This window comes from Telopea speciosissima, chromosome 3, assembly GCF_018873765.1.
Source record: "Telopea speciosissima isolate NSW1024214 ecotype Mountain lineage chromosome 3, Tspe_v1, whole genome shotgun sequence".
NCBI classification, from domain to species: domain Eukaryota; kingdom Viridiplantae; phylum Streptophyta; class Magnoliopsida; order Proteales; family Proteaceae; genus Telopea; species Telopea speciosissima.
In genome coordinates, this window is record NC_057918.1 from 44,484,185 (window position 1) to 44,493,638 (window position 9,454).

The 9,454-nt window shown below is 37.8% G+C and overlaps 1 long non-coding RNA gene across 1 annotated transcript; it reads right to left on the minus strand.

Annotated features, from left to right (window-relative positions):
- Positions 1-849: 849 nt before the first annotated feature.
- LOC122656555 lies at positions 850-8,223 on the minus strand. The gene is made up of 3 exons (XR_006332124.1): positions 8,213-8,223; positions 4,632-4,634; positions 850-943 (listed from the first exon to the last, which is right to left on the minus strand). It is a non-coding gene; the product is annotated as an uncharacterized LOC122656555 (long non-coding RNA).
- Positions 8,224-9,454: the final 1,231 nt, after the last annotated feature.

Sequence of the window (9,454 nt, forward strand, 5' to 3'; positions counted from 1 at the left end):
AATGTAAGGTTGTATCACTGTAGATTGATGTGTCAAGGGCACAGGCACAAGAACTTGTTCCTCCTCAAAAATCGAGTGCCCGCTTGATAACCTTACCAGGGGTTTCTATTCTGGAACTGTGCTGGGAAACATCAAAACAGTTTTTTCTTTCCCAGCATAGTTTTTTCATTTTCTGTGCTGAGAAACCGTTTTTTACCTGCTTGGTAAACCTGTTCTGGAAACGTTTCCAGAAGACAATTGGAACACCATTGGTGCTTAATAAAATCTATTTCTGGGAACATGTAATGTGACCAATGTTAATAATATTTGTCTTGAATAATGTACGTTAGATAAAAATGAAAGAAAAAATTATTCTCGAGTCCTGGTGGAATCGAACCATCATCCTATGGGTGTAATCCAACGTGCTCTTCTGTTTGAGCTAAAGACTCACCTATTTTAATGACTGAAACAATAATTTGCGTTCAACTTACTTCAAATAGAGATTGACATTTACAAGTAACCCAATTTTGAAGAGAAAGAACAAAATCAATTATTTCTTCAATGAAAGGAATTTGAATAATAATCATTAGAAAACAAGTCACCTGTAGAGGGAGTAGGTGTTTGGCATTAAGAGTGTAAATACCCAGTTGAGAGGTAGCCAGATAGAGATGGTAAATACCATGAAAGAGTAAGCACAAAAAAGTGGGGGAGAGGTGTCATAGTCAATTTTATAATCTCTTTTTCAGGAAAGACAAACCTAAGAAGTCTCTTCTTTCCTTCTCCAAATGCTCTTCTAAAGAGGAATGCAAGTTCCTTGAAAACACTAGCAACCTCATGCCAAAATAAGAAGGAAATAAAAAATAATCTTCTCACCTTAAAGGCAGCAGCATAAGCAGCATGCAAGTTTGACATGCCTTCAAATGGCATTCGGTTAGTCAACAACTCCCATAGGACAATTCCATAGCTATAGACATCAACCATGTTGTTGTAATGCTTCCTCTTCCTGACGCAAAGTCATAGTGCTGTATAACTGCAAGGTCAAATTGATTCCAGGTAAAAGCAGAGTTTCTGATAATTAAAGAGAAAAAGAGATAAACTTTAGAGAAAATTAAGATTTTTTTTTATCTAAAAGGAGGCTGAGCAGCTGGTGTCGTAATGTTTTGGAAATATGGGCAGTTCCTCAAGAGAACTGCATACCCAAAATGTGTAGAAACATGGGAACATCAAAACTGGTACAGAAAAGGTGATCATCCTCTAATTTTCCATATTTGTATGTCTTTCTAGCCTCTCGCCCTTGATGTGGTCTAGAGTCGAGAATAGAATCTAGGATATCACAGAGGTTGTAACCACACGTGGAACCAGGATCATATATTGAAGATATTTGAAGAATTAGATACAAAAACTGGAATTTTATCAGGGGGAGGGGGGGGGGGGGGGAACAGTTTTCCAGGTATTTTGTTAGACACTACAAGAGACAGTGAACCAGGAACTGAGAAATCACTGCTGCAACTTCTTGAATGCAAGCAAACAGAGATATAAACCTCCAGATAGGATAACCCAGCCCTGGTAACTAAATCCTAACTAAAGAAATATAATTTTATTGGATCTTTGGATAGTATGATTGGTTTTAGAGAATTGTAGAAACAGGACAGGTTATATAATCAGTCAACTTAGAGATGAATAAACTGGTAATCAAGATAATACTCTAATAGAAAATAGTAACAGAAGCCTATATACCAAGTCTCAGGACAAACTCCAAGCTGATAGCAAAGATATGACCTGAGCAAGAAAGCTAAAACAGGTGAAAAAATAACAGAATATCAGCCTTGAGTAGAAAGAAGGAGAAATAAGAACAAAGAAAAGGAATAGAAGAGGGGGGAGGGAAAGATCCACCTCTGATTAGATGCTGAAAACTGAATCAAACCAAAAGGGAGAGAGAAATCAATCAAACCAGTAACATCAGCAATCATAGAAAGACTTTTTATCTCAAAACTGAATTGATGGGGGGCGTTATTACATATTTTTCTTTCTCCCCATCATCATATATTAGTCTTTATAAGTCCTTTAATTCTCATAAACATTCACTCCAACTACAGACTTCACCTCTCAATAAACTGCACTTCTCTTTCTATCACCAATTACTCTGACATTCCCTTCTCTTCCTTCTCTTCTTCTACAATGTCCATGGTCTCATGAGTAGGTTGTCTACAACAATCTTCCTCTCCTTCTGCAATTGCCATGAGTAGATTGTCTATACCAACAAAAGTACAGTACAATACCTACCGTGCAAGTATTACAAAGGATCTACTAATGGAGACCTTATGTAGCCATTGGATTTTATCATTACATTGAGGGAAGGAAATGAAACGATCTTCCTAACCACCACTAGGAACTAAAATTGAACTAACAGGGGAAGCAAAGCACCATAGATCAAAAAAATTTAGTAATTTAAAGGCTCATCAGAAAAGAAAAAACAAAAGTATCTGTGGTTTCAAATCTGTATGTGAAAGAGCTGAACATTATAAGCAAAAAAAAAAAAGAATTCCTTGCCTTTTCTCTGCAATGCAAAACAGAGATGGACAAATTTTTTTAAAAAAAATTGGTATGGAAGATGAGAAACTACCCTAGGGTTTACAAAATCGGTCTGGAAAGAGAAGCTACCCTAGGGTTTTCAGTTTAAAAAAATCAAAAAGAAGAGGGAGGAGGATCTTAGAATTTTTTAAATCAGTTAGGCACAGAGAGAGAATAGAGAGAGAAGATGAGGAACCCTAGATGGATTTGCGCACAGAGAGTCAGATAGAAAAAGCCCTGATTATTTCAATACCTATTCCCGAAATCAGTCTGCACACAGAGCTTCAACGGCATCTGTCTTCACCTCTGGCGACAAGATTTCTTTAGGTTCACCAACGTCCTCTGTCGAGCCTAGAATATGAGAGGACGCGCATACATTGGAGCAAAAGGTGAAGCGAGAGGCGCAGAACGTTTGAACAAGATGAAGCGAGATGCAGAAGACCTCAGGAGTTCCTCTCTTCTTCCTCGTTTTTCCACAAAGTGAAGCTTGCTTCTCTCTTTTCTCATTGATCGCTTAGCAGAGGAAGTAGAAGTAGCATCAATGGAGGTTCGATCGACCTTGGAGATGGCTTCATTGGGTTTCGTTGGGAAGACAATGGCTGTGAAGCTTTAAGAGAGGAGCAAATTATCGGGCACACTTTTTCAATATTGTGCCAAGAAACGACAGAATACGTTGGACATGTTCTGTCAAAAGTCTTCCTTAGCTCATAAATTTTGATTTATCCACCCAAGAACAATTTCTATGGAACACTGTTTATCAAACACTTTTTAGGTGTTTTTCCGTTTCTCAGAATGCAAAAACACCAGAAACTATTTCTGGTAAGGTTATCAAGTGGACTCCAAGTTACACGGTTAAGCAGTCTGAATTTCCATACTATCTTCAAGGAACACTACCCGATTAGATTCCACAACTCTGGTAGAATGTGTAGGACAATAAAATCTGTAACCCCTTGATCTCTCTCAATAACCAATAAAATGACCACTAATGGTTTTGGGATCAAGTTTCCATATCTGAGGGTTAAATGGTCTAACTTCTGCTACACAACCCCAAACATGTAGGTGAGACAAAATTGGTTTCTTACAGTACGTAATTCATAGGGAGTTTTGGGAACAGACTTACTAGGCACTTTATTTAAAAGGTATACTGCTGTTTTTAATGCATCACCTCACAAGAAATCGGGTAAAGATGAATTTTTTATCATGCTTCTGACTATATCCATAAGGGTACGATTTTGCCTTTCAGTCTCCCCATTCTGCTCAAGGGATCCTGGCATAGTGTATTGAGCGTCAATACCACATTCTTGTAAGAATCTGGCAAACGGTCCAGGGTTACGCCTAGTTTCATCATATCTGCCATAGTATTCTCCACCACGATCAGACCTCACACTCTTTATCTTCTTTTCTCTTTTAAGTTCTACCTTAGATTTAAAAATTTTGAAAACATCTAAGGAATTTGATTTTTCTTGAATAAGGTAAATATAGCCAAAACAGGAAAAATCATCGATAAAGGCAATACAATATCTATAGCCACCCATGGTAGCAGGAGTGAATGGACCATAGATGTTTGTATAAACAAGCTCTAGTACCTTATTTTTCCTGGTTGCACCCATATTTTTAGCTCTAGTGTGTTTTCCCTTGACGCAATCAACACAAGTTCTAAAATCTGAGAAATCCAATTGGGGAAGAGTACCATCCTTAGTCAATTGTTCTATCCTCTGTTTGGAGATATGTCCTAAACGTCTATACCATAACATACAAGAATTCTCATCCAACCTACCATGTTTAGAACTAGAAGCCACATTTGCAGCAGAATAATTAACAAGATTGGGAGAGGTAGTGTCCAAATCAACTTTATAAAGGCCATCACGTAATAATGCAGATCCAACTAAAAGAGAACCAGAATAGAGAGAAAGTTTCCCATTGCCACTATCATCAAGTTTAGAAACTGAAATCAATTTCCGCCTAAATGATGGTACATAAACCACATTGTTCAAATCCAAAACAAAGCCAATAGAAAAATATAATCTAACTACTCCTATGTATTCAATTTGGGTCTTCTCTCCATTCCCCATGTAGACCACCATCTCTCCTTCACTTGGTTTCCTCCTGCTTCTTAGTTCTTGCAAACAATTAGTGATGTGAATAGTTGCTCTAGTATCAATCCACCATGAATCAATGGGAAACACTTACTAAATTTGATTCAAGACACACTAGAGCTAAAGATATACCTTTCTTCTCAAGCCATTTCTTGTATCCAAAATAATCAGTCTTCCTATGCCGATCTTTCTTGCAGAAGAAACACTTTCCCTTGAAAGTCTTACTCTTTGGTTTCAAACTCTGATCAGTTTTCTCAGATCTTGCCTATTGGTTACCTGACTTCTTGTCTTTCCAATTTTTCTTGAATTCCTTCTTACCCCCATTATTGGAAACAAAATGGGCTTAATTGGGTTTCTCCTTTTTCTTTCTTTCTTCTTCCTGCACCAATATAGTAGTCATCTCCTGAAGACTCCACTCCATTTGATTAGCACCATAGGAACTCTTGAGGCCTTCAAACTGTGATGGAAGTGACTTCATAATCTGCCATACAAGAAAAGAATCCGATATGGTCACTTCCATCTCCCCCAACTTGTTGGCGTAGTTGGTCAATTTTTAGGATATGGTTACGCACACTACTTGTACCATCATAATGGGTGTTTGTAAACCATTCCATGTAAGTTTCCTTCTTAGCCTTATCATATTTGGTGAATTTCTTGTTGGCATCTACAAGAAAATCCTTAGCCTTTTCAGTTGTAGGGACACTCTTCTTTATCATCTTGTCCATGGTGTGCTACATAATCAATAAGCACAACCTATTTGACGCCTCCCATTTTTTATAGAGAGCATTTGCTGCAATATCACTATCAGTTGTGGGCTTGGTGGGCTCATCAACTCTCAGGGCAAAATCAAGTCGCATAATTCCAAGAGTGATAATGAGAGAATCTTTTCATTCCTCAAAATTTGACCCATTCAGAACTTTGATGGAAGATAATTGGGAAGTCATAACTGGCAAACATAATTATAAATATTTACCAAAACATACAATATGAAAAAAAAATGGAAGAATATCAACATCCCAAGAACATAATCAAACCTGATTAATTTGGGCTAATTAATCAGATTTATCCCAATTTTATTTTCAGTAACAATAGGAAAACAAAAACTGGGGAAAGATCTGGCGTCATCGGGATCACACTTGTGGTGGCAAGATCGCCCAATACGCAGTGGAATCTCTCATAGACAAGGTGAAATGCCTGAAACAACACCACTCTGAAGATTTCGTCACCATGGTGGCAAGACAAGAACCTCAAAGCTGTGAAGCCCAAAACGTCACCCTTACACCGTCAAGCGAAACCAACCAAACGAAGACTCACCTGTGGTGGCAAGAGCGCATATTTGTCATATGGTTTCCTTGACTGCAATCCATCTGGATGGTCAATAGCGACTCCGCAGCCTCAACAATTGGCCCACTAAGTGGAAGTATAATTATTAAATTATGAAACCTTACTGACCTGGATTGCTACTATGTGCCCATTTAATTTAAACAATTTCATTCAAAGATTTGTACTGTGACATGGAACACTAAGGTATGAAACAATTTCAAAATATATCCAAGGTGTTTGTATCATGTCATTACCAATGCAACAAGTAAATAATATACTATCACAAAGTCTCATTATGCGAAGATTGGAAACACATAAAAAATGTTCTAAGTGTTAGAAGTTATATGTTCCCTATCGTGACAGATCAAAATAGCACAAGGTATAAACAAAAACAGAATTAACCCAAAATTTATTTTTCTAATTCTGTTTATAAAATAAAAATAGAAAGTAAACCAAATAACCTTATTTCTATTTCTGTTTATCAAACAAAAATAGAAAATAAACCAAAAACCTTTATTTCTATTTCTGTTTATAAAAATAAAACAGAAAATAATCTAGAAACCTTTATTTCTATTTCTTTTTTTTTTTATTTTAAGATTCTATTTGGATGAACTAGAACCGAATCAATCAAACCGACCCGGTCAACGATCAAAGGGTTGACCAGTGGGTCGGGTTGGGTTAATTTTTAGGTCGACCAAACGGGTTGTCGGGTCAAACCAACCCGCGTCGCACGTTAGTAAACCCCATCGACACACAATAGTATATCCCTTCATTTACCTTTTTTGACTTTTGACTTTTTTTTTATTTTTAAATGTTTTAAATGGGGGATTCAGATGGGGAATATTCCCCCATCTTCTTCCCCAAATCACAAACAGAAGGTTTTAGGGTTTTTTAAGAAAAACAAAACCCACCACCATCCGCCATTTGCGGTGGCCGAATCAGAGGACCGGCGACCAGGGAAGTAACCGACGAAGGACCCCCTCCCTCCGGCGACCTCAATCCCGGTGTTGGATTCTGGTAAAAAATCCTAAACCGCAACCGATTGCTAAAAATGGGTTTTTTAAAAAACTCACTCCCTCCGCTTGTGGTGGCCGGACCAGCAGCCTTGGGATTTATGGGCGAACGCTCGCCATCCTCCGGTGACCAAAACCCCTGCCTTAGTTGGCCAAAAAAAAAACTCTTTTAGGGTTTCGTTTTCCCGAGCATAGCAGCTGAGGCCATAGTCTCGGCCATGGATGCAGTAGAGATTTTTTTTTTTTTTTTTGTTTGTAGCCACCCAAAAAATAGGTTGGGAACCAGAGAGCATTCGGGCATGGTTTTGGGCATGGCCGATGCCAAAAATTTGTTTTTTTTTATTTTTATTGATTGGATCCATTCACACATAATAACAAAACAATTAAAAAATTACAGCGCTATTGATCATCCATGATCAAACTCTGATACCAGTGATAGAATAATCATGCGGAACCTTCATGGAGATCAATGAGCATACAATAAATTACAGAGGTGTTCTTGGAGTACCTGAATCCATGGTTTGAAGCCAACACCAAACACTTTCTTCAGAATCTCTATCGCACATGATTGTTGGTCTGGTCTGCCCTCTTCCACTTCACTTTAGGTTTTCTCAGAGTAGTCACTTAATGGGCCAGTGACAACTATTTATAGTGGTGAGGGTAGAGACCAATTGTAACACCCGCAAACCACCCGCTAGGAGGATTCGGTTAGTGACCCGAATATCCGAAGTATTCGAAGACGTCCAGGATCCCGATGCAGTATATACACGTCATAAGCACAACATCATATCAAGATAAAAAGTATTTCATTGATCAGAGTGCGTGAAAAGTATAAGTTTATATATATATTATTTACATTCAGATCCCCTTTTTTCCAAACAGCCTAGATTTACATAGTTTCATCCATCGGGCCAGAAACAAGCTATACTAAAATATTTACAGTGAAAATACATCCGCCATAAAGAGTAGAGTTTTAACAAAAGAAAACAAATGAAAAGACTACATCATCAATCCCTGTTCTCCAAGTAATCCCCTCCGTCACTATTGTATCTACCTACAAGATCATCTAAAAGAAAATATTCTATAGGGGTAAGCTCCACCGAGCCCAGCAAGTAAAGGATAAATCACACACAAGCAATTACACATACAAAGCAAAAATCCTAATGCATGGATTCAATTTTAAACCTAATTTCCACCTAACGAATAATGTCTAAGTCTCTAAGTCCGTACTACACCAACAACTCGGGAAAACAGACTTGGGTCTGTCAACTCAACCCAAGCCGTAATCTCAATTGTTGCATGGAGCCCACACCGATCATAATCCCCAGATCCCCCCGTGGGTAGACCCAGATAATCATAGCTTGAACCCCACCCTGGCGTTCCACACACTCCTCAGCGACAAGGAGCTATGATCACCCAGCACCTGGACCCCTGCTGGTAAGGGTTGTAGTACCAAGGAATGACGTCTGTAGCCATGTGCAGACTATATGGCATAGTACGAGGTGTACAGTGCTCCTGCATTCCATATTACGGTGCACCATACCTCTCGTTTCCAAGCCATCTACGACATCTATTCTAGCATACAAATTACACCTTCAAACATATTCCACATTTCATTATAATTACACAATTTCATAATCACAAGATATGAATGAAGTAATTAATAAAACAAGTTCTAACAAGAATAATTTCACACATATGCATGTTTTTTGATAATTAATCTAAAATGATAAACACTCCAAAATAAAATCAAGGCCTATCCCCACTCACCATGCTATAGTTGAGTTTGCGTTGCTGGGTTAGTTTACGAGTCAATTATCGGTAGATTCAATGATCCAAGAGTTAGGTCCTAATATTTATAAACTAAACATATATGTTAGGCGCTATTCTAATGTTTTTGGAGTTCCAATATAGGTTAAGGTTAATTTAAAACAAGTTTGGAGCTAAGAGAACACCTGACAGCAACACTGGTCAGTGTCTCTGGTTGACCAGTGACTTCGACCAGAGACAAACAGTAAATGAAAAATTGACTCAAGAGTTAGGCTTCTAATAGTTATCAACTAAACATTCATGCTAGATGATATTCTAATGATACTGAAATCCCAATATAATTTAGGGTCGATTCGGAATAGATTTGGAGTTAAGAAATACCTTTCAGTAATACTGGTCTATGTCTCTGGTTGACCAGTAACTTCCACCAGAGACAACCAGAAACAAAAAATAAAAAGGAAAACAGAATTTTAATGGAGGTTTTGGGTTGGTATTCCCCAATTGACATCAGGGATGATTCCTACATATAAGATTGAGTTCCTGTGACTCAAAATAGGCTAGGGAGGTGGGCAATTTGGGGAATTGGGGTTAAGTTAATAATGATCATGGTTTAGATATCCAAGAAATGTTCAGAATTATTTTATATGAACTGAACCAATTGAGTATGGTTGGAAACTAACTTATACAGCAGGAATTAAAGTA